The sequence below is a fragment of the Cryptotermes secundus genome, unplaced genomic scaffold (assembly GCF_002891405.2).
Source record: "Cryptotermes secundus unplaced genomic scaffold, Csec_1.0 scaffold159, whole genome shotgun sequence".
NCBI lineage: Eukaryota > Metazoa > Arthropoda > Insecta > Blattodea > Kalotermitidae > Cryptotermes > Cryptotermes secundus.
Window position 1 is genome coordinate 3108950 of NW_019725416.1, and position 24112 is coordinate 3133061.

Consider the following 24112-nt stretch of genomic DNA (forward strand, 5'->3'; position numbering starts at 1 on the left):
TCTAACAGAAATGTGTACCAGTAATATTCTTGGGGGTAAGGGGTAGCCGGCGCGTAAGGCTAACAACCTTACCGCCATATATAACCCAATTGTCTAAAAAATGTTGGAACCTCAACGTCTCACAACCCTATGGGCCTCCACGGCCTGTTAAAGGATAGTTTTACTTTTTACTTTTTAACTGAATGATAGGCTTTCTGGAAGTGTACGAATAGCTGAGGTACTCTCTCATTGTACTCCCATTTTGTCTCCAGTGTCTGACGAATGCAAAAAATGTGATCTGTAGATGATCTGTAAAAATAAAACATAGGGTGAAACAATTTTATTAAGACCCACACGTAACTGATGATGGTCTTATATGGCCGAAACATGTCGCCATAAGAGACAGAAAATGAACAGTACATTTAAGACGGCACGCAACTGTAATATTAGTACAACGTGATGTTTAGGGTAACAGGGATTTTGTGTTCGAATCTCGCGCAGTCCATTGTTATATGGCAGGAATAATTTGTATAGGCAAAAACCGTCCCAGAGCGCCGAAGGTTTAGAAGATGAAGAAATGTACTAATTTGAGAAAATATATATCCTAGAATTGCAATTTTACAGAACAATTGGCATAAATATTAGTGGTGGAGACGTTTTCTTGTAAGTCCACTAAAAACAGTCCACAGTGTAGTTTGTGTCTGAGTAACCTTAATTTTATGTGGTTGGCAAAATTACAACAGAAAGTTTATTCTCTTTTTTTCCACCCTGCTGTCCGAGGCACCTGCCTGTGGGGGTTGGTACATGATTTACAAGTTATTTGTGGTCGCGTGGTCTGTAGGGGCTGAGTTGTGCGAGAAGTTGACTCCGCTGGGACTAAAGCGGACCGACTGTTGGTGTAATGACGTAGAACATTCCCAGCACGTACTGCATGACTTGCCTTTTTGCTGTGGACACACGGGTACGCACGCTTTCGCCGGCAGGATTTCCTTATATATTTTTTCTGCCAGACAAAACTCGAGTGTTGATCTATGCGCACCAGACTTCCATTTCTACTATTCCTACAAAAAATTATTTCATATATATAAAGACATTTTCAGAGCTTTGTAAACTTTTTGTGTCTGAGACCGCTGGAGCATGGAGAAAACTGTATAATGCGGACCTTCGTAAGTTGTGCTCTTCTCTTAAGAGGGTTACGGTGATTAAATCGAGGAGAGTGAAATGAGCAGCACAGTCAGACATAGGTAAAATCAGAATTTACATACGCGCTTTAGGAGGGATACCTTGATCACTTGGAATACGAGACGTTATGTTTTCGTCAGTATTGGACTGAAGCTTAGAGAAATAGGTTGTGAGGGTGTGAACTGGATTTATGACGTCATAACGGGGTTATGAGCCGGGATAGCTCAGTCGGTATAGCGACAGACTACGGGTCAAGAATGGCGGAGCTATACTCGCGCTCTCCTATACGTCTTCCTGGCGTGCTGCTTAATTAACTAAGCGCAAGGACAACTTTACGTCTATCTATCTATCTATCTATCTATCTATCTATCTATCTATCTATCTATCTATCTATCTATCTATCTATCTATCTATCTATCTATCTATCTATCTATCTATCTATCTATCTATCTATCTATCTATCTATCGCTTTATAGCCCTTTGGACTTTGGCCGCTTTTTCAGGTTCTTAATCCTATACACACAGTCAGTAGGACTCCTTAGACGGGGGATCAGCCCGTCGCAAGGCCGCTACCTACACACAGAATAAACGCACATAGACAGCCATGCCTTGAGTGGGATTCAAACCCACGATCCCAGCATTCGAGCGGGCGAAAATTTTGGTGCCTTAAACCGCGCGGCCACGTGATCGGCACAACTTTACATTTACTTTTCCTAATTTTTTTTTAAACACGATTGCCGTAAAGGCAGAGGGTTCCTTGATCAGCTGAGTAACTGTCAACTTTTCTTACCTAACCAATAACTTCGTAATGTACAGCGCAGTTAGTGTTGTTAGCGTGGTCAGGTTGAGAAAGGTGAAACATGGTGTGTATACAGAATTTTAGCGAAGAAATTCTTACATTGAAAATTTTGAACTCGGGCAAGGAGTTCGAAGCACAACGTTAAATTTGATCGCAGAGATGTGTGTTGTGAACTTGAACTGATTCAGGAGGTACTCCAGTATTGGGCGTACGTTATCATAGAAAGCATACAGAAAACTCCTTGGAAAGCTGCTACCTGGAAGACAGGTAGGGCTCCGATAAATAGTAGTGAAGTGGATCTCAAAGAATTACATTGAGATTATATGAGTAAAATTGATCTATTTGGCCCAGTTTAGGGTCCGGTAATGCGTACAGGTTGTTTATATGCACGAGTAAATTGCTGAGTTCGTGTAATACTTGTTAAGAATTTGTAGGATGCAAGTGATACGCGAAGTTTTTTAGAAAATTGTACTAGGCTATTGCCAGGCATTTTTCTGGTACAAACAGTGTCCTTTATACCGCTCCGTGCAGTAGGGTACTTACGTACTTATTTCTTAAACTGGCATACTTTGGCGGTTGTGGGACATTCTCCCGTTCAAATGGAATTAATTACTTTCAGGGCTGTAAATCACCATAGGTCGAAAATATAAATACTTTTTAATTGGATAGCAGATGTGGTTCATTTTACCCATGCACATATATTGCAAATAATTTTTAAATATTGGCTTGATTTCATATTCATATTTTTAGTAGACAGGTTCAAATTGGAATTTAGTTTTGCTACTAAAGAGGCAACGGTGACCACAGTGGCCGCGCCATCTAAGGCATGAACTGTTTTCGACTGTTCAAACACTGAGATCGTGGGCTCGAATCCCATTTGAGGCATGGATGTTTGAGTTTGTTCTGTGTTTGTGCTCTCCTGTACAGGTAGCCTTGCGACGGGCTGATCATCCATCAAAGGAGCCCTACCGTCTGTGTAAAGGATCCAGAAACTGAAAAAGTGGCCCAAACCCTTTGTTGGGCTTTACAACCATAGCTACGTAGATAGACTAAAGAGGCAGTGGTTAAATGTTCTGCTTTCATTAATCTCAGTGAGAACTTCCTACACGTAGATGGTATAAACTTGGGTTTTAGTCACGGCCAGTATAAATAAGATAGGTATTGATATTCGTTTAGATTGATACATTTCGGAATTTTAGGACACTTGTCGTGCAGTTCTGATGCAAGGCTATTGCCTGCGGCCGAGGCTGAATCTCGTGGAACGGACTATTCTCTTAGCCATGGTGTCTAGACGAATTCTGGGGCCCATTATCGATTTGTACCAGAGGGTCTTTCTCCGAAGGGCGAAGATGGATCACTGACTTCCATCGATTGTCGAGATTAAGAATATATTGGGTTCAGGTTCTTACCCCCATTCCATATGCCTTCATTGCTTGGGACCTAGGTACAGGGCAGCTTTACCTTGACCACTATCTCAGAAGAAGTTCGTGTCGAGTCTCTCAACACAGGAAACACATCTCCAAACAGTTTTCCTATTGTTGCATCATGTGACTCGCTCGAACCGCGTAGAAAACACCATTCCTGTGTTACTGTTTTTCGGTTATTACCCGGCAACGGTAATTTTTGCAGAATCATTACTTTGCAACGGGTCTAGATGCTGCAGTGTCCTTGTTGCGCAGATCTAATATCATTTTCATTTTGTGATCTCCCAGAATTCAGTTCGCAGAATCGGATCGAGGACACGCGATTCTATTGACGTAAGAGGATTTATAATGTATGAGCAGAGAGGTATGAGAACAGCTACTTTAACGATTATCGATTACTTAATTACGTGGCAGAGGTTTATTTTCTCGTTAGTATTTGTTAGTATTTTTAACTTGCGTTCACTCGTTCCGGAATCATTAGTATTGGAAGGATAAGCGGATAATGCTTATTATCTTTATTATGACTACTGACTGTTTTTGGTGTTTGACTGTCCTTCTGCTCGGTGCCCCTATGCTGCCAAAGCGGTGGGTAAAGATCTCGACATAATAGTCCGGCGACTACACCCTACAACCATTTGCTCCCGCAAAGAAAAATCCAGCGAAGTACGTTGCGTNTTTTTAATAATATTATTCTTTCTCTTAATGTTCTGTGTTATGTAGTTCGTAGTTATCATGTTCTTCTTACCACTCCTGATCTTCCTTTGTTTCTTTACTTTCTGAATTAATGTGTTGCTTCCTCCAGTGCTTGACTGTAATATGTCTTTGATTTTATGTAACTACCTGTATCTACACTGTGCTCTGTCTGTAATTGGCCTTGTAGCTGTTGACTCAGCACATAAGTAATAAAGAATTGAATTTAATTATCTCAAAAGGGCTCTGCTCCAAGTTTTTCTTTTTTCTTGTTTTTGCTAGTGGGGTGGGACTAAGTCCCTTGTACTGCGGCCACTTCTGGCCTATTACACCAGCCCCAGATGATAGGTGAGGGTGATAGTGGTGCAATTAATGGAATGAAGATTGGCATGGGAAACCGAAGTACTCGGAGAAAACCTGCCCCAGCGCCACTTTCTCCACCACAAATCCCACTTTACCAGACCCCGAGATCGAATCCGGACCGCCGCGGTGGGAAGCCAGCGACTAACTACTTGAGCTATGGTGCGGCCCTCTGCTCCCAGTTAGTTTGTTTCGTAGTTATTATTATTATTACTGTTGTTCTTATGCTGTAACTCTGGGATGCTTAATCAATTCTCTGCTGTTTTTCCATGTACGCGTATAGACTTCTCTCTCAAATCGCCTTTTGCATTTAGGTTTCCTGAGTAAAGTCTTGTATGCATTTCTCAGTACATGCTGCTTGCATCACAGCATACTGTGAGGATTCTCTTGTGTAATTTTATCTATCCACGCTTTCCTCAAGCGTTTTGTTTCCAAAGACTCGGTCTATGTTCTTGCCTTAGGGTAAGAGACCAAAGTAGCTCACGGTGGTGGTGCTTGAAAATAGAGCTCTCATACTCTCTCTTATCTTAGTAGTTGCTACATATGTACTCCCTTGGAATACATGTTTTCTAGTACACCAAATCTGATATACAGAATCTTCCAAAAATAATGCAACTATTTTAAATTACTGTAAATATGTTATTACCTCAAAACGATTTATTCTTGTGGGGCTATGTGAAAGATATTGTCTATGTACCACCATTGCCCAGGAATTTGCAGGAGCTGCAGAATCGCATTGTGGCTGTTTGGAAGGCGTAAAAATGGATATGTTACAGCGATTCTGGCGAGAAATTGACTAAAGTATGCATGTATTCCGTGTGACACTAGATGCATATATTGGGGGATTGTAACGAACAGGTATGAAACTTGGAGAGTTTTTTCTGTGTTTTGAAATATATTAAATCGTTTTCAGTCAATAATTAACATAATTATAGTAATTTAAAATTGTAGCAATCTTTTTGGGAGACCCTGTGCTAAGTATACTGGAGTTAAGGAACAATGCAGATACGAGTATGCTGTACATATGTGCGTTCTTATGTCTGCCATTTAAATTTCAACAGGTATAAGTCTCTTATTGATTTATTTTTCTTTGTTCCAGTCGGTGCTTAAGACTTCTCGTCCTGGGGTGAGTTACAAATTTCTAAACATGTATTGCTTATGTTTGAATGTGTTCCTTACACGGTGTCAGTACAATTAACGTCTTAGGCTGGGGCCACGCGAACGCCGAAGTACGTCAATTGCAACGTACGTACTTTATGACGGACGTTGCTGAGGACACCACACAGTTGCAGAATGCGGTGCGTAGGGAGAACGTGACTGCCCGTCCATATGTCGAATCTCTAAAACAAGTCAATGGATTTCAGTCAAATTTGTCATTGAATGTGCATTCTGCAGAAGCTCAGTGTATTTAATTTTGGTCCATAACATCCCCCTACTTTATACACAGCTTAAATATATCTTAACCCGTCCAACATGCATAATAAGAAGACCACAAAATAAGTTGGAATGATGCAGATTGAACCCAACACCACATACATTATTATAAGGAATCTGCCCACATGTCACTATCCGATCATTCTACCCAACTTGGACATCTCACCCATTTATATCCAGTTATCACAGCAGAGGTCCAGAAACTTCAACTCCTTCAATTGTATATTGAGCGAAAAAATCTGTTTATCTTGTATTGGTACTATAGGGAGTATGTATTTTCTCCAATGATGATTTCTGTCATGATAGTTCTCTACTACAAGGCCTCATACGTGTAGAGTTTCTAATAATTTAATGTTTTCTTAGCTCTCGCAGATGATTTGTGCTGTGCTTGGCTTGTATAACCCATCTTGCTGCTGGCACAGATGTCCGGAGATAGGGACTAGTTTGATCGATTGAGCCCAACTGAGTAGGTTTTACCCGAAGACGAAGACAGATCCCAGTCTCCGAAACGTCATTTTTGTGAAATAAACAGGACAATGTTTTTGGATAAAGACATAACGATGGATAATGTCCAAAAAACATAATATTTGTACTAATTTCTTCATTAAAATAATGGAGTCTTTGTTCGTTACTGATGGAATATGTTAAATGTGTTTTGTACTTTCCAGTTTAACAAGGCAGAAAGTAAATATTGACATGTATCCACTCTACACATGTGGTTTTTGTATGGACACATGCTCGTACATATTTTTAGTAGACTTTGCGCCGTGTTTACTGCTAATTATTGTAATGGATGAATGGCAGCACTGCTCTCTGTCAACTTTAGAACTTGAAGTATCCCTATATGTAACATCAGCTGTAAACACTATGTTCTTTTTGCGTAAAGCTAATATTAACCTTAATTTTCTGCCGGAAATCAGAGTTTGTGTAGAGATCACCCATGCTTACATGATCCGTTCGATTGGTGGAGCTGCTAATGAAAACCAAGTGTAACGTGTGATCGCTAATTGGGTGCGGCATGTAAAATAACCAAAATCCTGCGATGTTTCCAGTTACTACCGACATGTGGCTGACCAAATTCCACCCCCCCCCCACACACACACAGGGGATAAAATGTACAGTGCAGTTAGTGAGTACAACCAGTCTTTACGTCTTACAGTCTTAGAGTTTCCAAACTCTTTGTCGTGCCATAGCTTGGGCGGTTAGTCGCCGGCTTCCCACCATCGCCTTCATCGAAAAGTAAAATGGGTACACGTAGAAGCGAATTTCGGAAAGAACTCGTACATGACCTCTCTAGCTTTAGGAGCTAAATCAATAGAGTTCTCTGCCACTGCGTCACAATCTTCGAGCCTCCTAGGGGAGAGCTAGCCAGCAGATCTCTTGGAATGGTGTTCTTCCTTGGTGGATTCAATAGATAGGATATGTTAGGGGATGAATTGAAAATCGTTCTTGTAGTTAAATGGGTCATATGCTAGTTTACGACACGTGTGTAATTATTATTAAAAATTTAAGTTCCTATACTTAGTTAATAAGCATTATGCTATGAAAACGGCCGCACCGTAGGTCAAGCGGTTAGTCGCTGGCTTCCCACCGCGGTAGTCCGGGTTCGATCCCGGGTCTGGTGAAGTGGGATTTGTGGTGAACAAAGTGTGGTTGGGGAAGGTTTTCTCCGAGTACTTCGGTTTCCCCTGCCAATCTTCATTCCACGAATTGCTCCACAATCACCCTCACCTATCATCTGGAGCTGGTACAATAGGCCAGAAGTGGCCGCAGTACAAGGGACTTAGTCCCACTCCACTGGCAGTTAAAAAAAATGCTATGAAAACGTTGTGGGAGTGGAGGTAGAGTTCCATCATTCTTGACCTCGATACTAGATGGAGTTGAGAGGTCAACTTCGCTCTCCGGCCACTTTATTCCAAAGGAAAGAGCCTTCGGTACCCATTGGATAGGAGGCTGGGTGGGCCTCACAGTCGGTCTGGACGCTGTGGAGGAGAGAAAATTCTTGACCCTACCGGGACTCGAACTCCGACCCCTCCGTCGTTCAGTCCGTAGCCAGTCGCTATACTGACTCCGCCATCCCACAGTTCAGTATTAAATTAATACCATACCATTATTGCGTTAACTCGGAAGTCAAAAGTAGAAATGTGTCATTTATTCTTTGCTTGAACAGCGTAGTAAACATGAAGCATAATTTGGATGTTGGTCAGGAGAAGAGCGTTTTGGAAGGGGTAGATATACACCCTAATACCAATTCGACTCCCCGACATCATGTTTAACTACACTAGAATGGATGATCATTATTTTAGAGCAAAATAGGCGTAACACACAATGATACGCCACACAAATCGCAGTAAATCCTGCCAACTTTAATCGTTCAGACTTGTTATAGAATTGTGTGAATGGCATGAATATACGTGTAGGGATTTTCATCTCGAATCCTCTCCGGTGTCAGCGTTGTTGCAATCCTAGCAAAATTCTGGCTGTCATTTTGTCAGGAGAGCGTTTCTTTTTGTCTCAGTACAGAGACGATTTACAGCCTGAAGAGTTATTGATTTCTGTACCTATTTATCTTCTCATACAAGCTCGAGTTAAAATGATTATTCCTAGACTGGTCAATCCTACACTCATTAAGTGTCTTGGGAGAAAATGACGGTTATTGATCCTGGCTTTAAGAGAATGAATGATGATAAGTATACGAATTTTTTCATAGTCTGGGTCCAAATCATTTGGTCAAATTTCAAGATAGATTTCACAATTACAGGCTCTTTCTACTAAACCGTTACCATTTCATTTTTAGAGCGTAAACGAACCAAATTTCATAATACTTCATTTTATGGTACGGCCCTCCAAATTCGACATTAAATTGTGTTTGTGTAAGAGATAAAAATTTCCCTGTGCTTATTTTTTGTATTCATATATTACTATGAGGTTTGATTTTATGAAGATGTTGTAAAGAGGGACATTTTTCATGATGCAGTGAGACAAGAAAATATCCCGAGGACAGAAGAAAAATTACCATTGACTGTTTTAGTTAAAACTCAAATAAAATTTCTTGAAACAACTCTCTATATGGAATAAAAATAAATATGCATATATTATTACGGCATAAATTTTATTATTAACATGACAACTCTCAAAGGTTTCTCCTATCAGCTTCTAATTAAAGTTCATTAATGCAAATGTTCCATCTCAAAGAGTTCTTGCGGAATTAAATTATTTTTATCCACTGAAAACGAGCCTGAGGTTAACTTCTCCAGTTTTGAAGTAATAATAAATTATCGTGCAAGAAGTTAATTAATTTGGTGTATTTCTTTTGTAAAAAACATTCGATTCACCCACCTCCAGCTTCCAACATTGTTGGTATAGTTATCGCTCCTTCATATTTAGGACAACAAACTTAGAATATCAGTCAAGTTCTCGGGTGTCCTGAAAGGTTTCGTGGTTTACTTCACTAACTCAAAATCTTATCTACTCACAATTCATGATCATTTTCCTTCAATAGAAACGCCGTCATTAAATAACATAAGTTACTTACATACGTTATAATCGATGTCTACAATAGGCGACGTTTGAAGGACACAAGAATTGTACGAAAATCTTTGAGGATCATAAACTGTGAACATGACACATCATAAATTACATTTTGTTTTGTTAGAATTTCGAAAGGCTCAGACTGGATTTGATATTGGATGGGAATATTCAAATTACAAAATGTGAAATATGACCTACATACAGTACATCCTATCCAATTAAGAATTATATCTTCTGCGATATAACGCTGTATAATCCGTTGAAAGCCGGTCACGGTAGCCGAGCGGTCTAAGGCATGCACTGTCTTCGCTCGCTCGGAAGCCGGGATCGTGGGTTCGGATCTGTTTCCTGTGAGGTACGAACTGAATTCTTATATATTATTCTTATACACTGCCGGTCACGGTAGCCGAGCGGTCTAAGGCATGTACTGTCTTCGCTCGCTTGGAAACCGGGATCGTGGGTTCGGATGTTTCCTGTGAGGTACGAACTGAATTCTTATATATTCTTATACACTGCCGGTCACGGTAGCCGAGTGGTCTAAGGCATCTACTGTCTTCGCTCGCTTGGAAACCGGGTACGTGGGTTCGAATCCCACTCGGGGCATGGATGTTTAGTGTGTGTTTTTCTGTGTTTGTGTATAGGTAGAGGCCTTGCGACGAGCTGATCACCCGCCCAAGGAGTCCTACCGAATGTGTAGGATCTAGAAAAACCGAAGTGAATGGAGAAGTTCGTGGAGGTAGGCCTAGGCCCACTGGGGCTGTAGTGCCAAGGAAAAAAACAATCCGTTGAAAGTCAATCGATATATACAGAAACCTGTACTTCAGTAATATATGTTTCACAAAAAATAAAATAGTAGTTGTAACAATAATAGATGTAGAAATAATATGCAGTAGGGGAGAAGGTTGCCGATCACGGTGGCTGCACGGTGTAAGGCAAGAACTGTTTTCGCTCGCTCGAATACCGGGATCGTGGGTTCGAATCTCACTCAATGGATGTATGTGTGCGTTTATTCTGTGTTTGCGTTGTCCTGTATGTAGGTAACGGCCTTGCGACCGGCTGAACACTTTTCCAAGGAGTCCTACCGTCTGCGTAAAAATGTTACGAAGCTGAAGAAGAGCCCAGGGCCCAACAAAAAGTGCTTTGGAATGAAGGGGAGCAGGTTTCATGGTTTGTGCTCTGAATTCTTTGTTTTTATGTTCAGGTCGGCTCAAATGTTGGCCTGTTTCCGGTATACGAAGTCAAAGACTTAATTACAGCTGAGTTCAGCCTGCGAACCGCTCAGTTCTGTTACCACATTGGATGGTGCTGTTTTGCTGTTACCTGTCGCATGTCTCCAGGTCTGGAAGTGAGACCTCCCGGATATGAGGAAACGTCATTTCTCTCGGTCTAGGAAGCGCTTTAATGCTCAACAGATGTCAGCGGGGGTTGTAATGTAACGATGAATAACATCTTAATCATCCCCCCACCCTTTTGCGTTGCTACTAATCTGTAAGCATCCGGTTATTCGGTGTGCTGGAGAACACGGTGAACCTGGTGGCTTCATAGCCGTTGCGAGAAACAAAGCGTAAAGGCGCGTCCACATTACTCGTGCTCGTGCTCGTGCTCGCCAGGCTTATGCTCGTCGAGAGACTCGTCTGGATGTTACTTGTGCTCGTAAATCTTCGTCCACACTACTTCAGTTGCTCGCCAGGCTTCGGCGCGTGAGGATCCGTATATTTACTCGTAGTGTGTATAGGCTGTAGTCGTATTTTAATTTATTGGCTATAGTTTTTAAATTAAAGATTAAAAATTTTCTTGTCTCGTGACTTGTCATATTGTCTACATTACTCGCGAGCATAGCCAGTCACACGAGCACGAGTAATGTGGACGCGCCTTTACATTGCAGCCGGGCATGGCGTTTCCTCGTGTTCCGTTCTTCATTTGGATTATATATGAATGTCGTCTGCATTGCAGTAATTACACTTGGTATTCTTGACACATTTGTGATGATTACAATGTTAGAACATTTACATACATATGTACAATAATTTAGCATGTTTTTCTTGAACTTTACTCGCCGTTGAAAATTTCAAACCTATCCTGTAATAATTGCTTGATCTGTATTGCTTTTGTTATAATGTTATATTTTAGCAGTATAGGCAGCATAACACACGCAGTCACAGGAGCAAGACACAACATAAAACACAATACACACAAGATAATAGAAAGAGTGCTCCGACAGAAGAGATTAGAGGTGACTCGAGAAGTGAGATACGACATAGGAAAAATCCTGAACAATTTTAATATTTTTAATATTTATCAGTATACGTGATAAATATATATTTTAATTATTTTAATATGAAGACAAGGCATGCAGTGAACTAGTTTGACGTTAATCGAATAAGCGCCTGAGGATGGCACTTTTGTGCCGAAACATGTAGTGCGGGAGAAAGGAGTGAGGTAGATAAGTGTATGCACTAAAAGACGGTGAAATAAATCATGGACTGTATTGCTTTATTTTAATATACATTATTTATGATTTATTACCATATTAAATTTATGTAAGGCTACTTTGCTAACGAGGGGGGCACGCGGTAGCGTAGTTGGTTGAGGCACTATGCTACAAGCCGGAAGGTCGCGGGTTCAAGTCCCGATGAGGTCATTCGATTTTTTTTCAATTGACCTAATTCTTCCAGCGGCACTATGGCTCTGAGGTCGACTCAGCCTCTAACAGAAATGAGCACCAGGAATTAATTAAATAATTTTCCTGGGGAGTAAAGCGCGGCCGGTGCGTAAGGCTGACAACCTTATCGCCATCTTTGAGCCGATTGTGTATAAAGTGTGGGAGCTTCAACGTCTCACAACCCTATTGATCCTGTGGGACTTCACGGCCTGCTACAGGGATAGCTTTAATTTTTTTACTTTTTACCTGACTAACGAGCCGTGATATGTAACTGGTCCGCGTGTGGAGTGTATGGCAGGTTGACGCATTCTTATTCTTCAAGTACAGACGAAATTAAATTTCCTCTATCTTCAGAAGATTTGCATTAGTCCTGAAGGGCCTGCTCATTTTCCAAATTCTATTTTGAAAAAGCCTTTCCCAACACTTGCTACTGAACCTCAGTAGTCTTTATCATACTTCCGATAAATAGACGTCATTTAAGATCTGTGGCATTCAAGAGATCTTCTGTAATTGAAAATGTATATTATTTACTAGATTTAAGTTTGTGCTCGTCTCTCTGTTGACTCAACAATCGTATCACAACAGATGTATTAACTAGAGTTTTCGTGACGTTGTCGGGTCTAGAAAACCGTAATTAACGGCCTTTGGGATTCGTTGCGCTGACCACGCGACACCCTCTAACCGCTAAAGTTGGCACTAACTTCACGGACAAGCGGCGGTCGCTCGGTCGGTATAGTTCGCTTGTGGGCTAAAACCACGGAGTTTTTTTTTTCGCGACGTTGTTCATTACAGAAGGAAATATACAGTCGATTAACTCAAAATTATGCTCTTACTTAAAAATCAGACGGCGTGCTTGAGTAAGTTATTTCGTACGTGGCTTCCTGAGTTAATACCGTAGCACTCCATCTGGATGGCCACATATACGTGCGATGTTTATTCTTCCGTGTGATACAGAGGGAAATTTCCAATAAGAGATCCGACACAGGGCATATAACTTTTAACTCTCTTTTTTTTTTCTCTTCTTGGCTGACCCGAATGAAATCCTGCATGATGAACGAAGCGAGCTGAATTTTCAGGTTCATTACCCGATGTCTGTCGCCAGATCCGCTTCTCTTCTTTGTGTCTGCTGGATTGACGCAGTGGCGAGAGCATTTCTGCTGATGGGAGGAAGAATATAAAGTAATTTACTTCAAGAGTAAATTAAAAGAGAAGAACTTTTAAGTAGCAGTTCGAGTTTTCGTATTTTTGGTTCCGAGTCAGTGGAACTAAGCAAGGAATGGGACGGCTAGTGACGTCACCTTGGCTGAAAACAAATTCCGTTCGAAGTAAATGTTAGGCGACTTGGTAGTTTTAGTGAAATATTTTATATATAATTACAAGTAAGTGTATAAAATAAGGAAATCTGAAAATATTCACAATTCATTTGTTAATGTCGACAACCAGATACCATATTATATATCTTTGGAGATTTATATGATGGTTGAATATTTATAACGAATTGTTTCGTCATCGAATTAAAACTAGTTCCTTGAACTGACCTTTCAAAACTCGTCGTGGAAATGCCGAGCAGTTTAAAACACAACAGCGCCTGTCAGAATGGCAGACTTGAATAATGTTTTCGAGTAGGCCTAGCAGACAGTCTCCATGTTAGGAAGCCAAGAGGAAGTGGGAAGGAATTGTATTATCTTTACACTTGTCTCATTTACTGGAAGATTCTTACAGTCGCAAAGTTTGTGTTTCGTAACACAGCAGTAGGTACAATATTGTGACATGATGCCTGAACGCCAGAAGTGTGCAATCAGAGAACCACAGCAGAGACGTCTGTTGCTAGACAACGGCTATCTGAAATACTTTTCCGCGACAACGAATACTCTTGTATAAGTCAAAGCGTTGCCCGAAGCTTTTCTTTTCTCTATTCGGTTCGCATTAAGGGAGTTTTGTTCGGGATTCAGACAGGCAGAGAGAGAGAGAGAGAGAGTCTCTTCAAGATTCATTCGACAGAGATCGTTCAAGACAGTTCAATTGTTGAAGTGTTACCAAGCAACGACTAAGCAAGCAGACCTTGAAGATTCTTTTGTGTGTTATAGTTACAATAATTTTTAGAGTGTTATAATTAATTGTATTTACGACTTGTGAGTATCCAATAAATTTATTCATCAATCCAAAACCCGTCTACAAGCCACTAAAATACTTGAAAATATACTTACACTTATGTGTAATTTCGAGACAATTTATAATCTCCTACCACATCACATTATCATGTTGATTATGTCATTCCCACCAGGTAAAATGCATATCGTGTAATCCTCGTGTTATTCTGTTCTTGCTAAGATATTAATCATTTTTAGACGGAGTTCTAGACTTTTGCTCCAATGGGCTACGGGCTCATCGGCGGGAGTTAGGTTTCCGGAAGGGGCAAGGTGCTTTTCTTCTCCACTGCTTCAAGACCGGTCCTGGGGTTCACCGACACTCCTATCCAATAGGTACGGGGGGCGTTTTCCCCGGGGATAAAGCAGTTTAGGCATTAAGCTGATCACTCACCTCCTTCCGGTGCTGAGGCTAAGGATAACTCCCCCTATGTCTTCGTAACACAGTGAGTGATTAATTAATTAAACACAAGGACAACTTTACCGTTTTTACCTTTACTCTAATGCGTTGATTTTCCTCATCCAATGGCACAACTTCCATTTAAGTTTTACGATAGTCTCTACCAGTTCTTTAGAGAAATTAGCAAGAGGTACTTGTAACTAACACGAACATACACACACACTGTTTGTGTCTCAGTAAGACTGTTGTTTGTTTCGGAAAGGAAACTGAGACGTTACATAACGCCCAATATTGGAAATAAAGTCTTAAGTATTAGTGCTTCAGTGTTCTAACAGATACTGTAGCTAATTCAGAGATACAGGTATTGCTATCGTTAAACTACAAAGGGTGACATGCAAAAAATTAAATTTCATTCACTGGCATCGGATTTCTATATTTATTTCGACATTCTCAAGGAGGAAACTCTAATACGTTTTTTACATGTTGTGGTGATTGTGTTCTCAAAGTAAAGCCTTCGTATAAACCTGGAGAATAGGAAATTTCTTTCTGTATCCTGAGTCTGGAACTAGAGAACTTTGTACTGTACTCGTACAACCATTCTACATTATACGCGGATTGTGTGTAGGCCAACCTTTACAAAGGCTGTCTGTGTATTGAAAACAGGTCATCACTTAACTGTGTGTTGCGAGAGAAATAGGTCAGGTTAAAAGAGAACTTCTCCCCGCAGTGATGGCGGTATCGTTGTAGCTCAGCTCAGCAACCCAGAGAAGACTGTGGTTCACATCAGAATGCGGTTTCCTTATACAATACAACGAAAGAACCTAAGTAAGTCTATTAATTACACTAAACTAGCTTAACTGAAATAAATAGACATCGAGCAGACTGGTCTCAGTAACGCTCTGTGTATGTACTTGTATGGTGCTAGTTCGAATCTCGGCAGCACTAGTAGCTATTCTGAGGAGTTCTGGGATAGTACTCAGGAATACGCCACGACGGTATTCTTCCAAATAATTGCTGTTCAACATTGATTGTCGTCTAATTCGACGCTATATAATATCGGTAGTTAGGTAACCTAGGAACAAATGAAATAAATGGACTGACTAAGGGATTAACCAAATTCCAAATGCGAGCGTTTAGGTTTTTTGAAAAGTGTTGATTATTTCCTCTGATAGAACCCAGATGTGTACCGCTGTCACTGCAGAATCTTCTACGTTGAGTTGTATACTCAGAGACTCTGATATCTTTAGAAATTAATTGTCAGGTATGCATTTTATTATTGACCTCCATTGTGCTATCTGCCAACTCCCACTTACGTCAATGTTTGCAGTTCTATTCATGTGTTAGATTCATTTCTGTATTCTGTCCTTTGCGCTGCATGACCTCCGACCCATCCTTCATGATTTGTTCGGTGTAACTACATTCGACGAAAGAAAATGATGAATAATCCAATTATTCAGTTTTCTGCGTTTAGTTAGTTCGTCCCGGCAGGGAACGAACAGGTATAGAGATGGGCTACGGATTGGAAGGCTGGGGCCCGGCTCTCTGCAGGGGCAAGATAATTTTCTCTTCTTCACAACGTCCAGACCCGCTCTGGGGCCCACCCAGCCTCTTACTCAACGGGCATCGGGGGCTCTTTCTCCTGAGGTAAAACGAACGGGGCCTGAAGCTAATCACTCATCTCTGTCTGTTGCCGACGTTGAAAATGGTTGAGCTATACGACCAATCCCCTATATGCCTTATTGGCATGTTGCTTAATTATTTAAGTACAGGGACAGATTTGGGTCGCAGTTAATTGATTAGTCACCTTAGAAATGCCAAGGAATCATGTAGGCTCGGAGACCAGTTATCGTGACTGAGAATTTTATGATTTTTTCAGTCTATCAGGGGAAATATTGGAAGTTTAGAATAGGCTACAACTGTTTTTTTTTCAATGGCTCCTTCAGCCCATTCAGGGCCCAGGCCTCTTATTCAGTTCCATAATCATTTTTCACAGACGGTAGGACTCCTTGGACGGGTGATCAGCTCGTCGCAAGGCCGCTACCTAAACACAGGACAATACAAGCACAGAATAAACGTATACACACATCAAACATCGTTGCCCTGAGTGGAATTCGAACACACTATCCCAGCGTCCGAGCGAGCGAAGACAGTTCATGCCTTAGATCTTGCGGCTACTGTAACCGGCAGGCTACAACTGTTGGCCTCCACATTATTCTCAGTCCATAATTTGCAGTGTCCAAACATTCCAGCTTTATAACTTACTCAATTGAGAATCTTTATTGAGTAATTGATACAAGGAAGAGTACCAACTTCCTGAATGTGATGTCTTGCACTCCGATAGGTTCTCCGGAGTTTTCCTCCGTGTTCAGGGTCGATGAGCAGGCAAACAGACAATGAACAAGAAGAAAACAGCTGAAGAAGATAATTACTGCTGTGGGAGTTCAGTTTTAACAAATTTAAGTATTTTTTTTTGTAAGTCTAAAATATTTTATGTAGCGTATAGCTAGATACTGTCAATCAGGTATTTGCTTAGAATGACACAAGAAATTTCACGTCAAAATAGACAATGAGAAATTGTATATTACTTTGAAGTATAATTAACAGAATTGACGCAATTATAGTTCTTTACGGCCATAGATATGTTATTACGAACCTGATTATGTCGTAGCTTACTTCCGGGTTTAAGATCGTTTTGAAAACAATCGATTATTTTTCTATTGTTCGTCTTTAAGTGGCATCACCCAAACTTAGAATGGCAGAACTGAAAAATTTCGAGCCATTTAAACAAGACCATAACTTCTCTTTTAGCTGTCTCTTTAAAATTTTCGGGTATATTTAATGAAATACGATAAAGGAAATTTATATTGGTGTCATAGTATTGTGACGTGACGCCTGAAAGCCGGAATATGGCCATCTGCTAGGCAACGTTTCGCTAAGCATATTCCCTTGGCAACGCGGAATAGACCTTTGCTGGACACGGTTCGGTGAACATGCATTCCCGTGGCGATGGATACGTAGATTACAACATACGAGCCGTTCAAGTGTGAGTTCTGTTCGCGGTCCGCACCAGGTTATAAAAGGACACGTAATTTACTCGCAGTCCGGTCTAGGAAACCAAAATTAACCGCCGTGGGGATTCGTTGCGCTGATTACGCAATACCCTCTATCCTCTTAAAGCTGGCACTAACTTCGCCGACAAGCGGCTGTCGCTCGGTCGGTATAGTTCGCTTGCGGACTAAAGCCACGGAGTTTTCAGTTAATTAATTCGCAGGAGGCAGTCGTAGAACGAGAAGTATAATGAAGAGAGGCATCGGAGGTCAAGATTGAGTGTGAGCTGTAATAATTGATTGTAAATGTAAAGAAGTGCCAGTAAATCCAATCATCAAATACAGAACCATTATTATGCCACATTAACCGTGTATTCGTGAAAGTTTTTAGTTTTCGGTGTTTTAAACTATCCCAAGGTTGTAAGATTTGAGGGTTTCACGGCGTTGACTATGAAGAAAGCAGTCTTCTGGGATTTGGCACCGTGTATAAGTGGTGTTAACCGACGTTTCGGAGGAACGTATCGNTCATATATTTGGAGACAGCAGACAGGGGCATGCGTAAGCGAAACACAGTTTTAATACCAGCAAATGTGCATTTGCTTGTTCTTGTTGTGTTTCCAATCTACAGTAACCTCACAGCACTGTTGTTAGTATTTTAATCAGTCCGTAAACAATACAGCTCACTTTACCCATAATCCTTCTCTTACTCACGACTAGGCTATTTCAGCACTGACGTCATAGATTGAGCCCTTTAATTGAACGAACTGCGTGCAACACGCACGCCACCTGTCAGGCCTGCAATCCTTCACAATCCCCATGGTTCCCAGACACTGTGCTACTCTGTGATTTAGTACACCAACCGTGTAAAATACATTTGTCGGTAAGGAATCAATTGGAATGAGATTACTGCAACATTACACCTGCTGGGAATTCTGACAAGTGTGGAGCAAGCCTCTTACCTGTATGAACTGAAAGTGACGTGCTCTTTGTGCAACCAATCGGAGAGTGATAGCTCCTGCTTACTTACCGCTGGCCAGATCGTGTTAGCAAGTGGTTATGCTTCGAGACCGTAGGCTATAAATACTTTAAAAACATCTGATATTCTCAATATTTAGAAAAACTATTGACTGCTTTAATTATCTGTTTGGCTCTACAGCCCTTGTGGACCTTGACCGCGTTTTCAGTTTCTTAATCTATACACAGTCGGAAGGACTCCTTTGACGGAGGATCAGCCCTACGCAAGGCTGCTGCCTACACACAGAACAACACAAACACAGAATAAACGTACACAGGCATTCGTGTCTCGAGTGGGATTGAACCCACGATCCCAGTGTTCGAGCAGACGAAGACGGTTCGTGCCTTAGCGTCTGTTTTAACTAAAGAAGGTAAAGCGATCTCTCTAACAGGCCGTGAAAGCGCACAGGGTTGTAAGACGGTGAGGCTCCCACTGCATGCATTTCGAAAATTCTTAAAAATTTGATAGAGGTAAATCGACCGCAAGAGCTACTCAGGAGTTACCAGAGCACTACTGATTTACATGCTCATACTTTAGAAATTCAGTGCTTAAGAGAACTTAAAGGTAAATAATCTGATGGTGTCTGAAAAGTTAAGTAAGACGTACTAGTTATAAAAATCACTAACACCCAGACTTCGGAGCAGGACGCCACAGGATATTACGTCATATGAGTATGAGGGGTAAGCCATAAAACTTGCCCTAGCACTGCGACCTTTAATGGTCTATTGTGCTTGGATATTATCGTAGATCATAAGTTTAAATACCATTGAACTAAACAGAGGGAATTACTTAGGAGTTCCAAAACAACATTGAACGGGGAGTGTAATGGTTTGGAAGGTTAGGTTGTAAATCTTTTGAAAATGTTTAAAAACTTTGTTTAATTTAGATGATAGGTAACTAGGAATTACGCAGCCATTTAGGTTACAGTAACCGTCCGGTCTAAAGGCGCGTCGACATTACTAGTGCTCGTGTGACTCGCTATGCTCGCGAGTAATGTGGACGATACGACTACAGCCTATACACACTACGCGTAAATATACGGATCCTCACGTTCCGAAGCCTGGTGAGCAACTGAAGTAATGTGGACGAAGATTTACGAGTACAAGTAAAAGCCAGACGAATCTCCCGACGAGCACGAGTAATGTGGACGCGCTGGGATCGTGGTTTGGAAACGCACTTAAGGCATTGATGTTTGGTGTGTGTATGCGTTTATTCTGTGTTTAGGTAGAGGCCTTGCGACGAGCTGATCACTCGTCCTACCGCATGTGAAAAAAATGATTACGGAGCTGAATGGGCCCTGAATAGATTGAATTTATAGTGACGTTACGAGAACAGTATTTTCCAGAAACCTTTCCTAGTAAACAGTAAACCGTTGGTGACAACGGCGTGCCGTTATTTCTCACTCTACAATGTATGATGTATGTAGTTAATACATAGTTGTTCAAAAATACTATAGAAATACGGATTTTTTTTTTTTAGCTTTCCTTGCTGAGATCAATGTGAGAAATAAATTGCTTCATTTTTATGTTTTCATATAGTTTTATGATTTTTACTGGTGACAGTTACGAATTGCGAGCTTGACAAAAGACTATAAACTTTTTCCAGAGATATCAAATAGGCCTACAAAGGATGGACAAAATAGGCTTAGTCTCTCTCCCTGGGCATCGAATGGATTTATGGGTCTTCAAACGCGGTATACTGCATAACAAAATGTAGTATCACAGTTTTGAAATCATTTAGTACAGGATGGAGACCGTTTACACGACTGCTTTGTATGCGTACTGCAGATGCATGGAACAATACAGATCGGATAGTCATATTTTAGTAAGCCTGCGTATTATGTAATCCCGTTGGACAGAGGTGCACGGTGTGATGCCTAGCAGTTGTATTGTGTCCGGGTGCGCTGATGCTGACAGCCCCACTATCCGTAGGCGACATGGGATTACTGCAACAGCCGATGGATCTGTAACTTACGTACTTACGCGTGATGAATTATATCGCTTTTTGTATACACTCTACTTGATGGTATTGACAGCAGACAGTACCGGAACTGCTGCTGCTATGTTCCGTATGTACGTATATAGTTATTAACCCTGCTCCCTTCATGTTCAGAAAGTTCCAGTTCAAATCTCTGCCCGAAGACCGGCTTTCCTTACTGAAATACTCCGTGGTTTTCCTCAGTTTCTATGGATAAGCGGTAGGGCAGTGTTTTATAATAGTTCATGGCCGCTTGTATCCAATCCTTTATTCATAGTCATCGTGTAATATCCTGTTTAATCGTATGTTCAATGTAAATGTATAAGCATTATTTATTCTTAAAACTACATGGCTTTATTCCGTAAACGAACTATACCGACCGAGCGACCGCCGCCTGTCTGCGAAGTTACTGCCAACTTTAGCGGATAGAGGATGTCGCGTGGTCAGCGCGACGAATCCACACGGCCGTTAATATCGGCTTTCTAGACCGGAGCCGCTACTTTTACATTCAAGTAGCTCCTCAATTATCCTCACGAAGCTGAGTGAACCCAGTTCCAGACCCACTACTTCTCAGAAAATATGGTGGCGCCGTAAACCGAACCCGAGACCTCTGGATTTGTAGCTAGGAACTCTGACCACTAGACCACAGAGGCGGTCGGCATTATCTATTCTTGCGAAAGTTAATGTTTAACGGCGCCCTGTACTCGTAGAGTTCGCTAAATGACTTAGGTTGAGTAACTAAATGAGTTGCTGTGCTACATCAATATGCTTAGGCTTTTACCATTCTGACGAGCTCCAGTTTATGATAGTCCGATACCATTTTCCCGTCATTTCGACTCGGATAGGGGAAGTAGCAAGTAATTTTTTTACCCCTCCTATGCATTACGATACTCACAAGTCTCTGCGTTGAATAGCTCTATTCTTCCTTTGCATCTTATCTTTGTGTCTGTTCGTCTTCATTCTCCTTTACCATCTTCATGTCTTCCCTATTCTCCTTTCTGACTTCTTCCCCTCCCCAACTGTAGCTCTCAAACAGTTCAAGTGACACTTGGTTTGAAAGAACCGTGTTATGGAAGTTACTACATTTAATTTCTTAAACATCAAGAGGCGCTTAGTTTTTGGATTTCTATTGTGAAAACAAATATATATAAATGCAGTTCCTGTTTTATAATTCTGTCTCAAAGGAACAAAGAACTTAACGAGAATAACCCTCTTCATTGTACCTTCATAATAACAAAAGACAGTCCTGTAGCAGGATGCGTAACTTAGCATGTCCTTCTTTAATATCTCTCTCATGTCCTTATATTGTATTCCGCTTTTAACAAGCGAGGTTTTTCAGTTCGAGTCATGACTGTGTAACAGTAGCATCTGATACTGAAGAAACACTTTACTTACTTAATCCATTCTTCTTATACCTTTACGTTATCGAGGTTTGTTTTATCATTTTGACAATTTTACAGACGGTAGGACTCATTGGACGAGGGATCAGCTCGTCGCAAGTCCTCTACCCAAACGCAGGACAACACATACTAAATATCCATGCCTTATGTGCGGTTCGAACCCACGATCCCGGCTTCCGAGCAAGCGAAGACAGTGAATGCCTTAGACCGCTCGGCTACCGTGACCGGCAGTGTATAAGAATAATAAATAAGAATTCAGTTCGTACCTCACAGGAAGCAGATCCGAACCCACGGTCCCGGCTTCCGAGCGAGTGAAGACAGTTCATGCCTTAGACCGCTCGACTACCGAGACCGGCCTGAAGGAACATCACTGCCTAATTTTGAACACAGAGTCATGAGAATATGACCATTACTTAATTATGGATGAAATTCCTTCACAAGAAACTGAATTTAAGTCCATTTATGTTTTATTATTGGGTTCGGTTTTTTGCGTCACTTAAAATAATGGTCTGTAGTGTATCATGGTGTTTGAGCACGTTGCTCAACATAAAGATGTGTCCTGGCGCCTGTCAATAGCTAACATTATTTTCTTCTCATGACTTGAGATTGACTCCTGACTCCACTTGGTACTGCGGCTACTATTGACCTATAATACCAGCCCCAGATGATAGATGATGATTGTGGAGCAGTCGGTGGAATGCGAATTGGCAGGAGAAACCTGCGGTGGAAAGCCGGCGACTAACCGCCTGAGCTAAGACACGGCCTGCTAACGCTATGAGTCTAACCACATAAGTAAATACTGGCAGTGTTCTCGATTCTGAGGACATCGTTAAGAAACAAATTTAAGAAAACTTAAAAAAAGTAAAGGTATCCCTGTAACAGGCCGTGGAGACCTATAGGGTTGTGAGACGTTGAGGTTCCCACATTTTTTTAGATAATCGGCACACAGATGGTGGTGAGGTTGTCAGCCCTACACGCCGGCCGCCCTTTACCCCCAAGAATAATCCTAGAATATTCCTGGTACTCATTTCTGTAAGAGGCTGAGTCGACCCAGGGCCATATTGCGGCTGGAAGGATTAGGTAAATTGAAAAAATCCAATGGCCTCATCGAGACTTGAACCCGCGACCTTTCCGCTTGTAGCATAGAGCCTCAACCAACTACGCTACCGCGTACCCCTTAAGAATTTATACCAACAGTAATTATACTGAAATGGTTAGGTTTGCTTCAATAAGAACAAAGTCAAGAGGCTACTTTAAAACATTACCTCTACATTTTTGTCGTCTGATAGGAGATTGCTAACCCAAGAAATTTACTGTAATCGACGTCATATCACCTGAGTTGTTTTTGGTTGGTAGCGTATCAGATATTTAGATAAAGAAAACCTCTCACATCGTTGTTTCCAATTGCGCTGTCTCCCAATTTATGGCTGTGCAGCCATTGTGCACTTTGGCCACTTTTTCAGTTTCTTAATCTGTACATAGTCGGTAGGTCTCCATTGACGGGGGAACAGCCCGTGACAAGGCTGCTACCTATACACGGAACAAAATAAACACAGAATAAACGCACACAGACATAAATGCCTGAATTAGGTTTCGAAACCACGATTCCAGCGTTCGAGTGGGCGAAGACGGTTCACGCCTCAGACCTAGCGGCACGCTACCTGTAGGAAAGAACAATTTTCAATGTCCTGTCACATTTTTCTGTAATGTAGTTCGTTTCTTCTACGAGATTTAAATTAAAGCGCTTTATATTTTACTCGTACGGACGAATGTTTTAAATTTTGCTTTAATAATTCATTTCAATTCAGTTCGTGTTTATTTACATGCGAAATTAACAGTACAGAGGCCAATTACAAAATTAGCACGAATAGATAGAAATACACAAAAATAATTGAAGAACAGAACACAAAATATGATAGTCTATATTGATTACAAAGTGAGCATGAATAAAGATACAGCAACAAACGCACACAGACATAGCCACAATGTAATAGCGAAGAACAATCCGAGTTTCTAAATAGAGCAGTATACAATAATAATAATAATAATAATAATAATATTAATA

At 41.1% G+C, this 24112-nt stretch overlaps 1 long non-coding RNA gene across 1 annotated transcript in view; it reads left to right on the top strand.

Annotated features, from left to right (window-relative positions):
* The window catches only part of LOC117282225, a 412080-nt gene that overhangs the window by 126031 nt on the left and 261937 nt on the right, over positions 1–24112 (top strand). The window contains exon 2 of the long non-coding RNA XR_004512888.1: positions 5534–5560. This is a non-coding gene — a long non-coding RNA (uncharacterized LOC117282225). The remainder of the gene's footprint in view (positions 1–5533; positions 5561–24112) is intronic.